The sequence below is a fragment of the Neoarius graeffei genome, chromosome 8, assembly GCF_027579695.1.
Source record: "Neoarius graeffei isolate fNeoGra1 chromosome 8, fNeoGra1.pri, whole genome shotgun sequence".
Taxonomy (NCBI): domain Eukaryota; kingdom Metazoa; phylum Chordata; class Actinopteri; order Siluriformes; family Ariidae; genus Neoarius; species Neoarius graeffei.
Window position 1 is genome coordinate 60,499,779 of NC_083576.1, and position 22,373 is coordinate 60,522,151.

General features: G+C 41.1%; 1 protein-coding gene across 2 annotated transcripts in view; it reads right to left on the reverse strand.

Moving 5' to 3' along the window:
* The window catches only part of xiap (X-linked inhibitor of apoptosis), a 46,234-nt gene extending 24,344 nt beyond the window's left edge, over positions 1-21,890 (reverse strand). The window contains exons 1-2 of one of the 2 annotated variants that reach the window (XM_060927972.1): positions 21,760-21,890; positions 18,008-18,140 (exon numbers count right to left, since the gene is read on the reverse strand). The gene's annotated coding sequence lies outside the window, so the exon portion shown is untranslated. The remainder of the gene's footprint in view (positions 1-18,007; positions 18,141-21,759) is intronic. The other variant, XM_060927971.1, reaches the window with a different exon arrangement.
* Between the last annotated feature and the right edge of the window lie 483 nt (positions 21,891-22,373).

Below are 22,373 nucleotides of genomic sequence, written 5' to 3' on the forward strand. Positions count from 1 at the left end.
ATTTTTTTTTAAATTCTATCCCTGCTGGAGTCAGGATGTTGGTTCAGTCAAGCCCGAGGGACTGTTTTACTCCCCACCTTTGGATACCTCGAATCTATTTACAGAAAATTGCCTTTTTATTGGCAGCAACATTATTAACAATAAAATTAGATCAATTCTCTTTAAGGCATTTGTATCTGCACCTCCTTGTACAAGCTTTTGGAATAATACATTTGAAAATATTAATTGGATAGATTTTGGATCCTTCAAAAGGATTTCATGATTAGCAACGTAGAGGATATTACACGGTTGCGCAAAGATATGAGGTTCCTCTTCGAGTGGTGAACATTCACGAGTGAGCGAAGCACACGAGTGAAAATGTTTTGAACATCAGGAAGTAAACTTCATATCTTTGTTCCACTGTGTCATGTTCATTATACGATATGGACACATCCAACAACAACAAAAATTTATATATGCGCGCAAGTTAATCAAAAGAATTTTAATTTTGAACTGGTTCACTGTTTTGACGACGCACATCCAGTCAGTGTGAAAACACTGGCAGTGACATCATCGGAGCGAAATATCAGGAAATGTGTCACTCAGAGCCACGATGTATTTCGCATGAAAAATGCAAGTTTTTCCAACATGAGAAGATAAACTTCATGTCTTCAAGCCAATGTGTGATGTTCTTTTTATTATAGACACATTCACAAACAAAGTACCCAAATTTATCCAAACAATTCATTGATTGCCTCACAAGTGACTTCTGGAGAGATTTATGCCACGGATTTGATTCTCCATATCTCAGATGCAGCTCGTATGAAAAATATGAGTGGTAGAGCTCATCTCATTATCTCTAGCTGCTTTATCCTGTTCTACAGGGTTGCAGGCAAGCTGGAGCCTATCCCAGCTGACTACAGGCGAAAGGCGGGGTACACCCTGGACAAGTCGCCAGATCATCACAGGGCTGACACATAGACACAGACGACCATTCACACTCACACCTACTGTCAATTTAGAGTCACCAGTTAACCTAACCTGCATGTCTTTGGACTGTGGGGGAAACCGGGGCACCCGGAGGAAACCCACGCGGACACGGGGAGAACATGCAAACTCCACACAGAAAGGCCCTCGCCGGCCAGGGGGCTCGAACCCGGACCTTCTTGCTGTGAGGCGACAGCGCTAACCACTACACCACCGTGCCGCCCTGAGTGGTAGATTTCCCAGTAAAAGGCTCGTGTTCATATAATACAAAGTATTATATTACATTAATGGCATTTAGCAGACGCGCTTAACCAGAGTGACGTACAATACACTCAGAGCAGCCTGGAGAGCTGCTGGGGGGTTACATGCCTTGCTCAAGAGCACTTCAGCCATTCCTGCTGGCTCAGGGAATCGAACCAGCAACCTTTTGGTCCCAAAGCTGCTTCTTTAACCTTTTGGCCATGGCTTCCCCATGTATTTGGGGACATAACTGGTACTCAAGTAATGACATAATTTAATCCTAGCATTTCTTCTGTCTCTGTTCTGTCGGTCATAGTTTTGCTGAAACATTTTGGGAAATGTATTTACTCCACTGTTTCTCAAAAGCGTGGTCTGCGGACCACCATGACCCGTGGTGGGCTGGGAGTTGAGGTCGTAAAATATCACGTTTTATCAGTGTTTCTCAAAACGCCTATGTGAACCCAAAAGCAAAGTTATGAGTAGCATAGACGAGTTGTTTTTTTATACTGAATAAAGTCCTGTGTAAATTCAAATAGTAGCCTATTGTTTGAATTTGTCTGACATTAAGCAATCCAACAGTTTTGGAACACTGCCTATAGCTACATCAGTTTAGGTTACACTTTCATCAATCAATGTCACCTGTGAATGTGGAGGGAATTTTGAATGTGGAGAGAATGCGGAAAAACTGAGAGTAACCAAGTTAGACTTGGCATCAAACTGTTAAAAAGATAATGGATCGGACTTCCGGTTGCGCGATGTGGTGTTAAGACGCGTGAGCCTGAGCGCCGATACTTTCCAGTTTATAACTTAACGAAAGTGCCTTTACCTTTCACGCCTCTTACATTAGGAGTGATATTGGAATATACTAGTATTTTACAGCTATTTGCAGGACAAAGAGTAATGCGCAAGATGAGGAAAACCAGTGGAAGAACAACGCCGTCCCCGACCGACAAATCTGCTGCTAGCAACATGGCGGATAGTCCTCCGCTAACCACTGAGACACTGGTTGTGGAGCTTGAAAAACTCCGAAAAACAATGACTGACGAACTGACTACTCTGTTGAGCAGCTCGTTGGAGTCTGTGCGTTCTTCTGTGGAGTCGATAGAGTCTACGCTAGTTACTCAGGCTGGTACAATCAGGGAAATGGAGTCTACCCTAACTGACCATAGCGACCGCGTTACGCAGCTCGAGCATGATATGTGCGTGCTTCAATCAACGGTGGAAACATTAATGGAGGAGAATGCTGCGCTCCAAACTAAGGTGGAAGATTTGGAATCTAGATCTAGGCGTCAAAACCTCCGTGTCCTGGGACTACCGGAGGGTACCGAGGGGAAGGACTGCAGAGACTTTATGGCCAAAATGTTCCATACCCTGCTGGGCGGACTGTTGTCTGAACTACCTGTATTGGATCGCGCTCACAGGAGCTTACAGAACCAGCCCAACAAACGAGCAGCCCCGCGCGCTCTGATTGTTAGGTTTCATAGATTCCTTGAAAAGGAAACGGTGCTGAAGTGGGCAAAAGCGCACAAAGATATTTCATACGAGGGCCACCGAATCAGAATTTTCGAGGATTTCAGCGCAGCAGTGGCGAAGAAGCGCTCAGCCTTTAACGATGTCAAAGGGCTCCTCTACAAAAAAGGCGTCAAGTTTGGCATGATCTACCCAGCCCGTCTCCGTCTCACTTACAGGAACAGAGTGCACACCTTCGACTCCCCTGCGGACGCAGAGGCATTCTACGAGCGACACATCTCAACCACTGACCATATACAGCCACTGGTTCCAATTACGGAGGACTCATCTGCCGCGGACCCGTCCGATTAAGCAACGCGCTGACCGCAGGTGATAACTAGCCTTTGGCTGGCTGGTTTATTTGTTAAGAAAGAACATTTAGGGGCTGAATGTTTACCCTGACATAGTGAACTGCAAAAGACTTTTCAGTTTTTCTCCCCTTTTGTGTTCTTATAATTTTTTAGCAGTCATTTTTCTCTTTGACGCTTAGTTTACTATGTGATCCAGAGGGGTTTATTTTTACTCAGATATCTGGGTTAAAGCAACTGGTGCTGGCAACACTGCACTCTTTGAGGTCGCCATTTAGTGGCTATCTTGCTGTTTGCTTTTCAATGACGTGTTCTCTCTCCTTACAGCTCCATTTATTTCCTCACTTATTGATTATTTGCTGGTTCAATGTATAATGCCTTTTTAGTTCAGGAGCAGGATTAACACAACACAATTAATCGGATGCATGTTTACCATTTCTGGCTACTCGCCGCTCTGGCGGACGAGCTTCAGAATCATTTGTCTGTTATGTTTACTGTTTTAATTTTGGGGTCGGGGGGGGGGGGGGGGGGTTCTCTTAGGCCAATTGTCTCTTTTTTGTGTAATTTTTCCTTCTTGTTTTTCTTTCTCTCTTATTTATTTTTTTATCTTCCTTTTAACTTTGTGTCACGAATCCCCATTTTTACTTAAATTGTCTCTGATACAGCTCCCATATGATTCATGTAGAACTAATTATCTCCAAGACTTGATATAGATGTCAACTTCCTCTACAATGCAAGGTGGGTCGAATAGGCACCCCATTAAAATAGTTACCTGGAATGTACGTGGGTTAGGTGGGCCAATTAAACGATGTAAAGTTCTCTCACACTTAAAGAGCCTTTCTACTGGTATAGCTTTTTTGCAGGAGACGCACTTACGCAGGGAAGATCAGGTGAGACTACGCAAACCTTGGGTTGGTCAGATTTTTCACTCCAATTTTAATAGTAAATCCAGAGGTGTGGCTATTTTAATTCATAAAAGAATCCAGTTTTCTCCTGACCAGATACACTCTGATCCCTGTGGCCGTTATATTATAGTTTCTGGCTTGCTCTTTAAAACTCCTGTGGTTTTAGCGAACTTGTACGCACCAAACTGGGATTGCCCAAATTTCATGTCCACTGTTTTTTCTCATTTACCAAATTTGGATACTCATCAGCTAATCCTGGGTGGAGACTTTAACTGTCACTAACCCTGCTATTGACCGCTCTCAGTCTAAAACAGTAACACCATCAGCTATGTCTAAGGCGTTAAAAACTTTCATGGAACAAATTGGATGTGTTGACCCCTGGCGCTTTTTCCATCCCAGCGCGAAGGATTTCTCCTACTATTCTCCTGTCCATAAGGTTTACTCACGTATTGACTATTTTTTTATTGATAAATCTCTTCTACCTCTTGTTGGTACTACACAATACTCCGCCATTGTAATTTCTGACCACGCCCCCCACATTCTAGACCTGTGTTTACCATTAAGTTCCCTCAGTCATAAAGGTGGTTGGAGGCTTAATTCCAGCTATACGCCCTTCTCAACACACTAATAATCCTTTGGTGCATTCCTCCTTAAAAATCTGGAAGCAGTTTAGAAATCACTTTGGTTTAAAAGCTCCATCTGTCCTTCTTCCCATCTGCAATAATCACTTGTTCTTACCTTCCAGTATAGATAAGACCTTCATGTTGTGGAGAAATATGGGCCTGGTCTCTTTCAATGACCTATATTCAGTTAATTCTTTTGTAAGCTTTGCTGACCTGGTCAAAAACCGTGGTGTCTCAAATCAAGGTCTTTTTAGATATTTTCAATTAAGAGACTTTGCAAAAACTCATTTCACTTCCTTCCCTACATTGCCAGAAAAAACTCTGTTGGAAGACATTATGTACAATCCAGTTATAAACAGCCGCATTTCCTCAATACACAATCTCCTCCTCTCATCCCAGTTGTCTCCTCTGTTATGGCTTAAGGAGAATTGGGAAAAGGAACTTGGTCTTCCATTGGAAGATGTCTGGTGGATGGATGTCTTGGCCAGGATTAACACCACCTGTATTTGTGCACGAATGAGTCTTATTCAGTTCAAAGTGGTTTTCAGACTTCACTACACCAGGGCCAGGCTGAAAAAACTGTTCCCTGAAGCGGATGATCTCTGCATCAGGTGTTCTCACTCTCCAGCAGATCATACACACACTTTCTACACCTGCACCAAACTTAATGCTTTCTGGTTATCTTTCTTCACCACCCTTTCTGAAGTCCTGAATATTCCTATCTCCCCATGTCCTTTAATTGCAATTTTTGGTGTGTCCCCTGTTTTAGGGAAATTTAACAGTTACCAAGCTGATGTTATTGCATTTGCTGCACTAATAGCCAAACGTCAAATACTTCTTCACTGGAAGAGCCCTAAACCACCTGGCTCTTGTTCCTGGCTTGGAGAGCTTATGTCTTTCCTACACCTAGAGAAAATAAAGCATACTGTTAGAGGATCTTTGAGAACATTCTATAAAACATGGGAGCCCCTCCTTTCCTATGATCTACTTAACATAAACCAACAATTAGACATTGAAGACTAGTGACACTTTCCCCTTTTTTTTTTAATTTATTGTACATATTGTTTTAAATTGTTTGCTTTTTATTAGTAGTTGTATCATTATTTTATGTTTATTATTATTATTATTATTATTATTATTAATTTATTTTTCACTCTGCTTCATTTTAATGTCTTTGTTGTCTTTGTGTATATGTATGTATCTTTATGGGTAGATATGCATCTACTAGTTCAGGCCGATTTGCCCTTTCTTTATAATATTTTAAGTTTCATTTTCAGTTTATGGGAATTATTGGGATGGGGAGGGTGGGTGTTTTGGGTGTTGGGTTCTTGATTTAAAAACAAAAACAAACCCATGGCCTGTAAACATTTTATACTTTGACTGTGATTCTCTTTGTGGTTTGCCCAATAAACATATTAAAAAAAAAAAAAAGATAATGGATCGGTGGCTGAAGACCGGGTCAGTGAAAAGAAAAGCATAAGAAATGTCTGGCATGAGCAAGGACAAAGTTCAAAGGCATGATGACTCCGTTAGCATTGATATGAAGTCCCAGGACAGTTTGCTGAAGGAGCTACCTCAAAAGTAATACTGAAGCTGGAAAATCAAGTGCTAAAGTGAAATGAAAATACCACAGTGACATCAAATTTGGATTTTTTTTGGACTAGGAATGAAGAGGGGCAGCACGGTGGTGTAATGGTTAGCGCTGTCGCCTCACAGCAAGAAGGTCCGGGTTCGAGCCCCGTGGCCGGCGAGGGCCTTTCTGTGCGGAGTTTGCATGTTCTCCCCATGTCCACATGGGTTTCCTCCGGGTGCTCCGGTTTCCCCCACAGTCCGAAGACATGCAGGTTAGGTTAACTGGTGACTCTAAATTGACTGTAGGTGTGAATGTGAATGGTTGTCTGTGTCTATGTGTCAGCCCTGTGATGACCTGGCGACTTGTCCAGGGTGTACCCCGCCTTTCGCCCGTAGTCAGCTGGGATAGGCTCCAGCTTGCCTGCGACCCTGTAGAACAGGATAAAGCGGCTAGAGATGATGAGATGAGATGAGGAATGAAGAGTAGCCGAAACCATGTTGTGTTCTGAGCTACAAAGCACTGGCCAATGATGCAATGAAACCTGCTAAGCTCAAGCAACACTTCGAAACTAAACACAAAGATTACATCTACAAACCTACTGCATTTTTTGAGAGAAACGTGAAGAGCTTCAGCATCACACGAGAAAGGGAGCCTCAGTTTTTTTGTGCCTGTGGAAAATGCGAAAGCTACAGAAGCTTCATACAGGGTAACCCTGCTGATCGCGAAAGCAGGCAAACCTCATTCAATAGAGATCTTGCAGTCACGTGACCGAAAGTACACAACCGCCATCTTGTCGGTCAAAAACACCGCTGAATACTGCTGCACTCGTGTACAGAATGGATCAATTTCAACCGACGGACTACACGGCTCATTTTTCTAATGAACAGATAACTAGATATATGTCTAAAATAAACGATCTACAGATTTGTGACCCTTACGGCTTTCCGGACGGAGTTTTCACGACCGGATTTTGAACTGCCAGCGGAATACCCGGACGTGTATAATTACCTCATTAACTTTCTCTCGCTGTTCAGTGGTGAAGCACTGCGTGCTTATAAATCTCTGGACAGTTATCTTTACAGAAATTCAGGATTTGTCAGCGACTCAGATGTGGCATCTTGTAAACAAGAATCCTCATTGGATGGGTAAGTCACTTAAGTATTGAGTATAGCACTGACCACCCGATTATAGAATAGAATAAGGTAATTCCAAATCGTCTGTCTTGTTTACATGGATCTGGCGTTGAAGAGGTAGAGGCTTGGCAGTGGAGATTTGAGTGGCTGTTTTCTGAGCTTAGTCAACAGGCCGGCTCTGCAACCTCGCTTTTGCTTCCGCTCCCGGCGCTGCCTCCTTCGCTTTGCTTCCGATAACAATCCACGGAGACCCCGCTGGTCTCGCTATCTCGTCCGGAATGTTTTTTTTTTTTTCCTCATCCGGAATGTTGTGCATGCGATGGAAATCGCTACAAACCGTCATTTTCTGCTGGAAACCAATGTCCAGTAAGTCCATACGGTTGTAGTGGATATTGAAGTCCGGTACAGACGAACAACACGCAAAAATACACACAAAAAACATAAACGTGCACAGGTAGGGAGAGCTTGTAGCCGCAGCTGTTGTAGTAGAATTGTATATAGTAGGGTTTTCCAGAAGAAAAGGTAGAAGTAAAAGCAGAAGTAGAACCAGAAGTAGAAGCAGAAGGCGGAATATGGCGTTTGACCGACACGATGGCATCTGTCACAATCTGGATCGGCTGTGACATCACATGCAAGTGCTTCATAGGCGAGACTTTAGTTAAGCCAGCTGCAAAGGTTATGGCTAACATAATGCTTGGGCGGGGGACAACAAGTGATTAAATTAGCAGGGTACCTCTATGCAATGACACTGTCCAGCAGTGCATAACATCCATGGCTGAAAATGTCCAAGAGCAGCTGGTGGCACGTTTATGTCAGTCAGTTTTTCCTCTCTCCAAATGGACGAATCCACTGATATTGGGAATGAGGCAAATCTCCTGTGTTTTGTAAGGTATATATATATATACACACAGTATATATACACACTGTGTGTGTGTGTATATATATATATATATATATATATATATATATATATATATATATATATATATATATATATATATATACACACACACACACACACACACAGTGTATTATATATATATATACAGTATATATACACACAGTGTGTGTATATATATATATATATATATATATATATATATATATATAGTATATATACACACAGTGTGTGTATATATATATATATATATATATATATATATATATATATATATACACACACATACACACACACAGTGTATATTATATATATACATACACACAGTGTATATATATATATATATATATATATATATATATATATATATATATATATATATATATATGTATGATGGTGCCGTGCATGATGAATTTCTTTTTTGTCACTCCCTGCCGACCAACACCACAGGAGAAGCGATTTTTGACTCGCTCAATAAATTTCACTGTGCAGAATAACATTGACTGGACAAGACACATTGGCATTCACACAGACGCTGCAACTGTGATGACCGCAAAATACAAGGGCCTCGCTGCCATCTGCCACAGCAGCACACTGTTGCATTCACAGAGAGCAACTGGCAGTGAAAAGAGAAAAAAAAAATGCTCCAGTGTCTTAAAACAGTCCTGGATGAGTCTGTGAAAATAGTTATGATCAAAAGCAAAGCACCGAACACATGCACCTTTTTAAAGCTCTGTGTGAAGAAATGGGAAGCGAGCACACGAAACTTCTTTTTTCATACTGAAGTTCACTGGTTACCGTGTGAGAAAGTTCTCAATCGTCTATTTGAACTGCGTGATGAGGTCAAGTTATTCCTGCATCAAAGTGAACCGTATGACAGAATGCATGATTTCCAATGGCTCACAAAATTGGAAAACCTTGCTGATATTTTCAGCACTCAATACCTTGAATTTAGCGCTGCAAGGAAAAGCGATCACAGTCTTTACTGTCCAGGACAAAATTAAAGCCGCACAGCTCAAGATGGAATTATGGTGTGCCCATCTCGATCGCCAAGAATTTGATAGTTTCCCCTATGCTGGCAGATTTTCTTCTCGCTGCCGAGGAGGTCCTGGATGGTGACACAGTTGTAGCCTGTAATGAACATCTACAAGGACTTCACTTGCAATTGGGAAGATATTTCCCAGAATTAGATATGGGCTTGGAGCGGATCAGAAGTCCATTTGGAGACAAACAAACACCTTGAGCACGTCAGTTCCGAGCTATCACCGAGAGGTTGACAGTCTTGTGGACATTGTGTCAGATGGGACACTGAAGACAACATTTAAAGAGAAATGCTTGACAGACTTTTGGGTCCACATCCAACCTGAATATCCTGAGCTGGCTGACTCTGCTTTGAAACTGTTAATGCCATTTTCAACCACAAACAACTGTGTATGTAAATCCAACAAGTTGGATTTTCCACTCTGGTTGGCCTGAAAATAAAGCAGCATAACTGGATCAGTGTGGGCCCCAATATGAGATTAAGGCCCTGTCCACACGGCAACAGATTCAGGTGAATCTGATAAAATTGTTTATCGTTTCGGCCTGGCGTCCACACGGCACCGGCGTTTTGGGTGCCTCACAACGATATTTTGAGAGAACTGGTTCCAGAGTGGAAAAATCTGGCAACGGCGCCGTTGCGAAGTTGTCTGGATGAGTAGAACGGATTTGTTTACGATGACGTCACAACCACATGACTAGAACAAGCAGCACTCTTGCTGTTTTGTATGAACCACTGCATTGCATTCACTTTTGTATACAGCTTTTCTTTTAAATAAACAAGTAACTGAACCATTTCTTGAATTTCTTTTTTTTATTGGATAAGACTGCTTTTCAAAATGTTCACACACAATAAGAAAATTAAAAAGTTATATAAAACTATGCACACTAATAAAACTAATTTGTACACACAGAAGGCACAAATTCCTCGCGTAGTCGCAGCCATCTTCTTCTTGTTGTGTGTTTGTTCCTGACAGTGCTTCACACCAGGTAGAAGAAAGGGTTTATGCGCATGCGTCTACTTCTTCTATTGTTCTGGTGTCTCCGATGGGACCGTCTTACAGCGCCCCTAGAGGTGTGGCATGTGTATTGCATCGTTTTCAGCAAGCGTTGCAATACGTACCTGATTTTACTGATCCGTTGCCCATGTGGATGCGATATTTTTTTAAAATAAAATCTCGTTGCCGTTGTCGTGTGGATGTAGCCTAAAACTCCAGTTTGGAGCCAGACATTGCTTCACTGATGTATCAGAATAAGCAGCACCATTCTTCCCATTAAGATAAGGACAACGAGTGAGCTGACTATACTGTTTGGAAAACTGTCATTTCATTAGTGTGTAATTTGCAATATACTGTTGAAGTAGGCTCACTGTTTTCTGCTTGGGATTATTTAGGAGGTTAGATGGTCCACTTTTTTTCTTTACGGATAAAGTAAAAAAAAAGTTGGTCTGAAAAAGTTTGAGGAACACTGATTTACTCAAGTTTTTGGGTTGTTTTGTCAAACCCCCCACCTTCAAAAAAAAAAAAAGTTTTCCCAGACCTTTCATTAACCTTAAAAAGTGTTTACTTTAAGACCACGATATTACTAAGAGAAATCTCATCTCATTATCTCTAGCCGCTTTATCCTGTTCTACAGGGTCGCAGGCAAGCTGGAGCCTATCCCAGCTGACTACGGGCGAAAGGCGGGGTACACCCTGGACAAGTCGCCAGGTCATCACAGGGCTGACACATAGACACAGACAACCATTCACACTCACATTCACACCTACGCTCAATTTAGAGTCACCAGTTAACCTAACCTGCATGTCTTTGGACTGTGGGGGAAACCGGAGCACCCGGAGGAAACCCACGCGGACACGGGGAGAACATGCAAACTCCACACAGAAAGGCCCTCGCCGGCCACGGGGCTCGAACCCGGACTTTCTTGCTGTGAGGCGACAGTGCTAACCACTACACCACCGTGCCGCCCACAATTCTAGAATCATAAAAGTAATTTTTTTTTTTTTAAACGACACGTGTTGTTTTTGGTTTATTTTAAATTAAAGAACTCAAACTTTCGGATTGTCTGTCTCTTCCAAAACATTCCTCAAAGCCTTTAGCCATTTATACATACCATTCACTACCTTCACCCTTCTTTTCACTCTGTTCATGTTTATATGTTCTATATGGGTGACATGGTGGCGCCTGCCACCATGGTGGCATGCACTATCCAGTCACAGCAAGTAGGTTCTGGGGTTCAAGCCCAGTAGCTGATAGGGGCCTTTCTGTGTGGAGTTTGCATGTTCTCCCTGCATCTGCGTGGGTTTCCCCTACAGTTCAAAGACACACGGTTAGGTTAATATGGGGTGACCATGGGCTGAAGTGCCCTTGAGCAAGACACCACACCCCCAACTGCTCCCTGGATGCTGTAGCATAGCTGCCCACTGCTCTGGGCGCGTGTGTATGCCCACTGCTCTGGGCGCGTGTGTATGCCCACTGCTCTGGGCGCGTGTGTATGCCCACTGCTCTGGGCGCGTGTGTATGCCCACTGCTCTGGGCGCGTGTGTATGCCCACTGCTCTGGGCGCGTGTGTATGCCCACTGCTCTGGGCGCGTGTGTATGCCCACTGCTCTGGGCGCGTGTGTATGCCCACTGCTCTGGGCGCGTGTGTGAAATACAGAGGATGAATTTCACTGTGCTTGAGCGTGCATGTGATAAATAAAGGCTGCTTCTTCTCTCAGGGATGAGAGTGGGTGCTGATGAGAAAAGCAGAAAATCTGTAATAAGGGCCACCCCCCGGGAATTTTTTTTCAAAATGAGACCTTACACACCCCATTTCCTGCAATCTGAGCTGTAGTTAATTAAAACACCTGATGCCTATTTTAATACTTATTGAAATAAAAACACTATTATATAGAACAATATGTATCAAAATCAATGTGTATTGCATTAAAGGTCCCATGGCATGAAATTTTCACTTTCTGAGGTTTTTTAATGTTAAAATGAGTTCCTCTGACCTTCTTAAGTCACCCCAGTGGCTAGAAATTTCATAATGTGTAAACCAAACTATGCCCAACATTTGAGAATGTTGCATCAAAACGGCGCGTTGATAAACTCTTCCCTTTACTACGTCAGCAAGGGAGATGATCACCACGCCCCCCCTCTGGATTCCCACCCACTGTATGGATTGCCCGCCCAGTTGTAGTGAGGAGACCATAGAGGGAGGACACAACAACATGGCATCACCTAAGCGAGCGAAACATGGAAATTGCACTGTACATGGATGTGACAACACAGAAAGGAGTCTGTTTTTACTGCCGACAGGAGAGCCCCTGAAGACGCAGTGGCTTAATTTTATTTACTTCAATAATACGCCGTCGAGTCTACCCAAGACGGTGTATGTTTGTCGGAAGCATTTTCCTGAGGAATGTTTCCACAACTTGTGCAAAACCTGCCCTGTACTGTCCCATCAACTGTCACTGAAGCCTGGGTCCGTACTAAGCATCCCTGCCGCATCAGCAACAAACACCGAACAAGTAAGTGTATAACTGGTCGTTTTGCCATGTTTTAAAATCGGTGCGTTAGCCTAGCAATGGCTACATTAGCTGTGCAGCTAACCGCTTCCTGCAGTTAGCCAGGTAATCTGCGCTACAAAACTAAAGAGCATGCAGCATGCTCTGTTAAACTGAGTTTAGTCTGGAAATTGACTAACTTATGAGCTTACGTATGTTTGACTATTGCTCCGCAATGCATGTCTTCTGTTGGATAAGCGCTATGTTGTTGTAGTTGCTGCTTCCATCCTCTTTGGTTATGGAGTGCGTGTTCAAGCCTAGGGTATTATACGTTCGTAAACTACCACTCCGAACACCCTCACTCTCTGTTCTCTGTGTCACGTTGAGTTTACGAAAGGAGTCCGAGGGAGAACGGGGTTTTGTCTTAGCAGCATGGCTACAGGCGCTGATAGCAGCGAGTATGTGTGTGCGCGCAGCTTGGTCAAGCCCCTCCCCCCATGGCCCGCCCCCACCCTTCCCCACCTCCTGCTTCTGATTAGCAAAACGACGCACTGGGAAAAGCGCTGAAATGGGGCTATATCTACGTGCCGAGGGTTCATTTCGAGAAAGGCTGCGAATATAACACCCGGAAGCCTCCACGAGCCCATTTAAAGCATCAACAAACCACCATGCCATGGGACCTTTAATTCAAAATAATATCTACATTTTATGGAGACTGGTTATTACTCATTGTCAACATCACTTGTTTTTCTAAAAAATGTCGATTAAAATTCATAGTTATTTACAGTTCCATTAATACTTCAAATTTTCATATATTCAATATATTGAATTAAATAAAAACATTCATATCTTATGGAAACTGACCTTTTCCTGATGTCCACATTACTTTATGATTTCTTCACAATGTCTATTTAAACTTTAAAGTTATACAGTTATCAACACTGTCAGCTATAATTCAAATGATCATATATTCAATGTATTGAATTAAACAAATGCATATTTTATGGGGACTGTCTATCTTATTGTCCACATCACTTGTATGTTTTCTTCAAAAGGAAAATGTCTATTTACACTTTTTACAGTTAAAAAAGTTATTCACAGTTCCCAGTTATTTTTGAAACAAATTTTCATTTGATCATTTAAACTTCAGCTTCTTGGCCAAAGCCAAAAGCTCATCAGTCCTCTCTTTTTCCCTTTTTATTTCATTAGCCAGCTCCTCCTGTGTTTTTACATGCTCTAACCTGGCTCTCTCACACACTCCTCCCTTGCTTTCCTTTGCTAAACTTTTTATACCAGCATCAATTTCACGTACCTTCACTTCATCTCGCTTGTCAATAGTATTCGGCATCTTGAGAAAACACGCCGATTAGAGGAAAGTATTTTTGATATGCAGCTCACGAACATGTGCAAGTTTTGATAAAAGAAAGCGGATGTGGGTGTCTTTGTAAAAACTGTTTTGATTGGCCATTATGGTCTCGACATCGATGTTTTGACCAATAACAATGTAGATAACACGAATTTTACATCACATTCAACGAGATTAAACGAGACTAAAGATGGCGACTTACAAATAATGTGTAAACATCGTTGGAGTTAATAAAGTTTGAACAGCATGAAGGAACATACGCCAACCTCCCGAAATTATTAATAAAAAAAAAAAATTCTCAACGGATTTGGCATAATATAAAAAGCTCATTTTTTACTCAGAAAAAGCGGAAATCTGCCGAAAAGCGGAAAACTCTCATCCCTGTTCTCTTCTTATGTACTGACTGCAAATTATGTATTTATATAGCACTACCCTGGCGAAAAAAAAAAAATTTACTTTATTGTATTTAAAGTATATTCATATTTTCAATAGTATACTGAAAATGTACTTACACAAATTGTACTTTGTAAATATAAAAAGTATACTAACATCACGCTTTCACGCTAACACTTAACACACTTTAAAATAATTATACTATATTACACTTTATAGAAATACATTATACTAAAATATACTTTAAGTGAAAGTTGTGTAATTTCTAAAGTGTACTAATTTTTAAGGTACTTATAAATATAAAGTACCAATTAAGCATATATGGGTCATTCCATGTCAATTCACACACCCTCCCCAGTGACACCTCTTCAATTTGCCTGATATTTATTTTATTAGTGCCTTATGATGTCAAAAGAAAGAATCCAAAATTTTAGCTTCCTAGCTCGAACGTTTCTTGAGTTATGGCCCTTCAAAGTTTGGGTGCCACGCCCACTTTTGGGGTCCAGGAATTGCGCACTTAATTTGCAAGCATTTTTGGAGGCCCATATTTTTTGTTCTAAGGGGGATATAGACCTGTAAATTGCTATATCTATGTATTCTGGCCCTGTCTATCTGATTCTGCACCTAAAAATAGCACAAGTTTACTAACTTTATAGATATTAACCCCTTAAAAGTGGATTTTTTAATGACAAATTTTTTTTTGACATTTCAGGGGTCCATATCTTGGAAAGTTTTTATGTTGATGGGGTTTCAACTGATTTATCATATTTGGGAACTCTACTGTGTACTTAGAGTTTCAGGGCACTCAGAGCTTTGGTGGGGCTACAGGAGGGCCCTAAATATGGCTTCGGGACAAAATTACCATTTGGTACGCCCTACTTCAGGCCATTAGTTGGCCATGTGGGCACATGATGACTGGAATGAACCTTTAACCCTATCAACAGACACCTTTTATCAAACTTCTAAGCCAATAAAAACTTTGATTATCCAACTCCTTCAATATAAACTAAGCATTTGTATATGGTACCGTTTTTGCATATTTTCTGAGAAATCCGGAAAGTAGGTCAGCTATTGTTTTAACTGCCAATTCAAATCAAAAGGTACTAAAACACATTCAAATTATAAAATAGTAAGATTAAAACAAGGATATCACTGAACACATATTTGAATATATAAACTGACAGTTTACATTTATTAACCCTTTGCACACTGTAGACACACACGTAACTTAAACTACACTTACTTAAGAATAAATTAGTCATGTGATCAGATCAGACAATTTTAATGAGGCATGGACGCCATTTACTGCTGTAAAATACATGTAGGCACAATACAAAACGATTCAATTCAATATAAAACCATAACCAGGCTTGCTGACTGACACTGGCAGTTAAGCATGAATGTACTTTGGAAGAAGCATCTCAATTCTTTCTACCTTCATGTTTATAATGATTATAATAAAATAATTTCCCCTTTTTACTAATTGATATGCTAATTTTCCCCACATGAGTGGCTAGGGGCCCCTTCCCCTTTTCTTGGAAAAAAAAAAAAAAAACCTGATGAGTCTAGGTGGCGGCACGGTGGTGTAGTGGTTAGCACTGTCGCCTCACAGCAAGAAGGTCCGGGTTCGAGCCCCGTGGCCGGCGAGGGCCTTTCTGTGTGGAGTTTGCATGTTCTCCCCGTGTCCGCGTGGGTTTCCTCCGGGTGCTCCGGTTTCCCCCACAGTCCAAAGACATGCAGGTTAGGTTAACTGGTGACTCTAAATTGACCGTAGGTGTGAATGTGAGTGTGAATGGTTGTCTGTGTCTATGTGTCAGCCCTGTGATGACCTGGCGACTTGTCCAGGGTGTATCCCGCCTTTCGCCCGTAGTCAGCTGGGATAGGCTCCAGCTTGCCTGCGACCCTGTAGAAGGATAAAGCGGCTAGAGATAATGAGATGAGATGAGTCTAGGTTTAACTTCCAGATCGGATGTCAGAACAAATGTAGCAAAGCAACCAGGATGTTTTTCTTGGGATCATCCCCTTGTTTGCATCTTTCCCTTTCCTGTTTGAAAGATGCATTTAACTATTAAGTGTATAGTGGTCAGCTACAGGGAAAGGTGTCAAATGTAAAATAAAAAAAAAAAAAATAAAAAAAAAAAAAAACACCAGCATCGTGAAACAGCCGGGAAAGGGTTTATCCCTTGTAATTGTCAATATAACTAATGGGGTATTGGGTATAAATAATCTTCCCATAGATTAAAATCACTATATGGGTGTGCTTTTACTACCTTAAACATGAATTGGCAGTCAAAACAACAGTTGACCTACTTTCCGGCCTAGTACCATATACAAATGCTTAGTTTATATTGAAGGAGTTGGATAATCAAAGTTTTTATTGGCTTAAAAGTTTGATAAAAGGTGTCTGTTGATAGGGTTAAAGGTTCATTCCAGTCATCATGTGCCCACATGGCCAACTAATGGCCTGAAGTAGGGCGTACCAAATGGTAATTTTGTCCCGAAGCCATATTTAGGGCCCTCCTGTAGCCCCACCAAAGCTCTGAGTGCCCTGAAACTCTAAGTACACAGTAGAGTTCCCAAATATGATAAATCAGTTGAAACCCCATCAACATAAAAACTTTCCAAGATATGGACCCCTGAAATGTCAAAAAAAAAATTGTCATTAAAAAAAATCCACTTTTAAGGGGTTAATATCTATAAAGTTAGTAAACCTGTGCTATTTTTAGGTGCAGAATCTGAAAAACAGGGCCAGAATACATAGATATAGCAATTTACAGGTCTATATCCCCCTTAGAACAAAAAATATGGGCCTCCAAAAATGCTTGCAAATTAAGTGCGCAATTCCCGGACCCCAAAAGTGGGCGTGGCACCCAAACTTTGAAGGGCCATAACTCAAGAAATGTTCGAGCTAGGAAGCTAAAATTTTGGATTCTTTCATTTGACATCATAAAGCACTAAGAAAAAAATAAGGCAAATTGAAGAGGTGTCACTGGGGAGGTTTTGGGCATTTGTGTGAATTGACATGGAATGACCCATATTAGTACATATAAAAAGTCACATACTTAAAGTATACAAAATATACTTCAAGTTGTTCCACTTTAGCACATAAAAGTACACTAAATACACTTCAAGTTGCGCTTTTCTACAATTTAATTACAATTAAAATATATTTAATACAAAATTAGTTGTTCCAAAATAGCATGCTTCAAGTTAACTAATCATAAACACACGAAGTATATCGATGATTAGTGTGGCTTCAAGTACACAAAAGTATGCTAAGTTTTAGTACACTTAGCACATTTCTTTTTCACCAGGGTACTTACAACCTCAAATCTACAAACATCATTTCCAATATAAAAGAAAACACATTATTAAGCATCAAGACAGCATAAAACCTAACTGTCCAACAGCCTGTAGTGTTTTGGGTTTTTCCCTTAACACCTTATCTGCCTTCACATAGCAGACATTCATCTCCAGAGGACAGCTGAGTGTGCTACCAAAGTGTGCAAACATTTACAACTTATTAAAACCAACCCCAAAGCCCTCAGTTAATACATGTTTCAACCTGTATGTCAGATCCGAAGCTTTGTGTTGAGCCGAGTTTACTGCACCCCGACACTTCTAGATATTTCCTGATGATGATCCCACTGGCAGTGAACAGTGAATCCCACTGACAGTCAGCCAAACTCAAACCAAAACTGCTTTCACCAAAAGAGAAAGAAAATTAAAGCCTGAATAGTTTTCAACGCGCATGCGCACTAGTTTGCGCGTGCTCTAAATTAGAACGCGCAATCTCGCGATACGTTCTAAATGCGCTTCGGAGAAAAGAATCAAAACAGGAGTTTATTGCCATGTGCACATTACTGCTCTTCTGCTGCTCCATCCGGTCATTGCCTTATTTTTGTATTACACTACATTTACCTTTATTTTGTACTCAGTGTTTTTGCTTTTACTTTGTATTACTTCTTCCGCCTATTTATTTATTTATAACTGGCATTCATAGTGGACAGCAAACTAAGAATTTCATTCTGCAAGAGGACTGTGCATATAACAAACACTTTGAACCTGAATTACGTTCTCACATATCGTACAAGGGGCGGCACGGTGGTGTAGTGGTTAGCGCTGTCGCCTCACAGCAAGAAGGTCCTGGGTTCGAGCCCCGGGGCTGGCGAGGGCCTTTCTGTGTGGAGTTTGCATGTTCTCCCCGTGTCCGCGTGGGTTTCCTCCGGGTGCTCCGGTTTCCCCCACAGTCCAAAGACATGCAGGTTAGGTTAACTGGTGACTCTAAATTGACCGTAGGTGTGAATGTGAGTGTGAATGGTTGTCTGTGTCTATGTGTCAGCCCTGTGATGACCTGGCGAATTGTCCAGGGTGTACCCCGCCTTTCGCCCATAGTCAGCTGGGATAGGCTCCAGCTTGCCTGCGACCCTGTAGAAGGATAAAGCGGCTAGAGATAATGAGATGAGATGAGATATCGTACAAGGAATTTGCTTTGATGATTGGTGCCTGAACAGTTAAGACTAAAGTAGCTCTATAAATAGAATTTAAAAAAAAAAAAAAAAAAACGACTCTAAAATGTACAAATTTGAAAAGTGGACATATTTAAAAAAAAAAACCCACACAACAACAGTAAGTCCAAGCTGTAGATTATGTTCCGGAATACAGTTAGGTCCATAAATATTTGGACAGAGGCAACATTTTTCTAATTTTGGTTCTGTACATTACCACAATGAATTTTGAACAAAACAATTCAGATGCAGTTGAAGTTCAGACTTTCAGCTTTAATTCAGTGGGTTGAACAAAATGATTGCATAAAAATGTGAGGAACTAAAGCATTTTTTTTTAAACACAATCCCTTCATTGCAGGGGCTCAAAAGTAATTGGACAAATTAAATAATTGTAAATAAAATGTTCATTTCTAATACTTGGTTGAAAACCCTTTGTTGGCAATGACTGCCTGAAGTCTTGAACTCATGGACATCACCAGACGCTGTGTTTCCTCCTTTTTAATGCTCTGCCAGGCCTTTACTGCAGCGGTTTTCAGTTGCTGTTTGTTTGTGGGCCTTTCTGTCTGAAGTTTAGTCTTTAACAAGTGAAATTCATGCTCAATTGGGTTGAGATCAGGTGACTGACTTGGCCATTCAAGAATATTCCACTTCTTTGCTTTAATAAACTCCTGGGTTGCTTTGGCTTTATGTTTTGGGTCATTGTCTATCTGTATTATGAAACGCCGACCAATCAGTTTGGCTGGATTTGAGCACACAGTACGTCTCTGTATACCTCAGAATTCATCCGGCTGCTTCTGTCCTGTGTCACATCAATAAACACTAGTGACCCAGTGCCACTGGCAGCCATGCATGCCCAAGCCATCACACTGCCTCCGCCGTGTTTTACAGATGATGTGGTATGCTTTGCATCATGAGCTGTACCACGCCTTCGCCATACTTTTTTCTTGCCATCATTCTGGTAGAGGTTGATCTTGGTTTCATCTGTCCAAAGAATGTTCTTCCAGAACTGTGCTGGCTTTTTTAGATGTTTTTTTAGCAAAGTCCAAGCTAGCCTTTTTATTCTTGAGGCTTATGAGTGGCTTGTACCGTGCAGTGAACCCTCTGTATTTACTTTCATGCAGTCTTCTCTTTATGGTAGATTTGGATATTGATACACCTACCTCCTGGAGTGTTGTTCACTTGGTTGGCTGTTGTGAAGGGGTTTCTCTTCACCATGGAAATTATTCTGCAATCATCCACTACTGTTGTCTTCTGTGAGTGTCCAGGTCTTTTTGCATTGAGTTCACCAGTGCTTGCTTTCTTTCTTTCTTTCTTTCTTTCTTTCTTTCTCAGGATGTACCAAACTGTAGATTTTGCCACTCCTAATACTGTAGCAATTTCTCGGATGGGTTTTTTCTATTTTTGCAGCTTAAGGATGGCTTGTTTCACCTGCATGGAGAGTTCCTTTGACCGCATGTTTTCTCCACAGCAAAATCTTCCAAATGCAAGCACCACACCTCAAATCAACTCCAGGCCTTTTATCTGCTTAATTGAGAATGACATAACGAAGGAATTGCCCACACCTGCCCATGAAATAGCCTTTGAGTCAATTGTCCAATTACTTTTGGTCCCTTTAAAAACAGGGTAGCACATGTTAAGGAGCTGAAACTCCTAAACCCTTCATCCAATTTTAATGTGGATACCCTCAAATGAAAGCTGAAAGAACTGGACTTTATGTCCATGTCCATTATATAACTATAACTTGAATATGTTTCAGTAAACAGGTAAAAAAAAAAACCATTTGTGTCAGTGTCCAAATATATATGGACCTAACTGTACGTACTAAAAGTTCACAGAATGAGGATGTACAGTACAGCATTACCAGGAGATGTGCAATCTGTGGAAAGACTTGACACTAAAACAGGACGTCTAGTTTCTTCAGATGCATTCTATTAATTATATTCCGGATAGTAAGTTTAAAAGGATAAAAAACAATACGAGTAAAAATAAAGGAAACGAATTGTTATTTAGCTAAAGCTATACGACAAACTAAACAACAACAAAGCACACACACATTGCATGATGTCACCTCTACTGCTACCTTCAATAACAATCAAAAACACACCATAAGGCAGTTTGGTTTGCTTGATTCATTTAACTTTCATCAGCATTTCTCCACTACTCTATCCATAACAGTTTACTACTAGTTATTACTACTAAACTAGCGGATAAAAACAGTAACAACTCCCTCACTTCACGAAAAAAAAACCCCTTTAGCATTTCATTACTTGTGTCTAATTTCAGTACTGAACATAAGACGAGACATTGTGAAACTTCATGTTGGAATTACTAGTATTTTTCCGCTGAAATTTTTTGACTCACAAACGTCAAAAATTTGAAAATTTTTGACTCACAAATGTCAACTTCCATATTCAGACATTTGACTCCACCAGTTTTGTTGAGTTCCCCCCACACAGACACAAAAAACTGATTTCCCAAACTAAACATTAAAACACAACCACCTTCTGCAGGACGTCAACTTTTAATGTTTACACTTTCACACGTGAAAAATATTTGTTTTCGCGAGAATAAATTTTCACAGCAATACTGAAGCGGTTGAAACTACAAGAGCTGTTTGATTACTGCTGGTATTAGTAAAAAAAAAAAAAAGATTAAAGTCCAGCAAAGAGGGCAATGTCCCAATTCAGTAACACCTCATTTCAATGTAACTACCTGCCTATGCTTATGCTAACATGCTAGGCAAGCTAGCTACAGGTCAAACATGATCAGGAAAAACCCGTGATGGATAAATAAACAAATTATTACTCACCTTGTGTTAATAAGTCAGACCCTTATGTACTGGATATATCGTGAAATACCGACAGCTTTCCTATGAACTGACAGCTGCCCTGCTCTGCTGTACCCCACTGATCAGTGCACTGCCCTCCTACAGCAAGGAAGAGGGGCGTGACGTCATCAAAACGCGCATGACAGACTTTTTTTTTTGCAAAGAAACCTTCCTTTTATGGAAGCCCATATCCGGCACCACCCATTTAAAAATATTTTTGCGTTCTCGTCGTACTTTTACGTTAATTTTTCGTGACTTCGTAATAATTTGATGTCTTCATTTCCTCTGTAAAACCTCTCTCAGCTCATTAATAAATATCTTCCTTTCTCACACCTCGACCATGTTCTAGGTGGACAGTAATTAAGTACATTTACTTGAGAAAGAAAGAAAGCACAACTGCATTTAACCCATCTGAAGCAGTGCACACACACATACCCAGAGCAGTGGCAGCCATGCTAACAGCGCCCAGGAAGCAGTTGGGAGTTCGGTGCCTCGCTCAAGGGCACCTCAGCCCAAGGCCGTCCCATATTAACCTAACCGCATGTCTTTGGATTGCGGGGGAAACCCACGCAGACACGGGGAGAACATGCAAACTC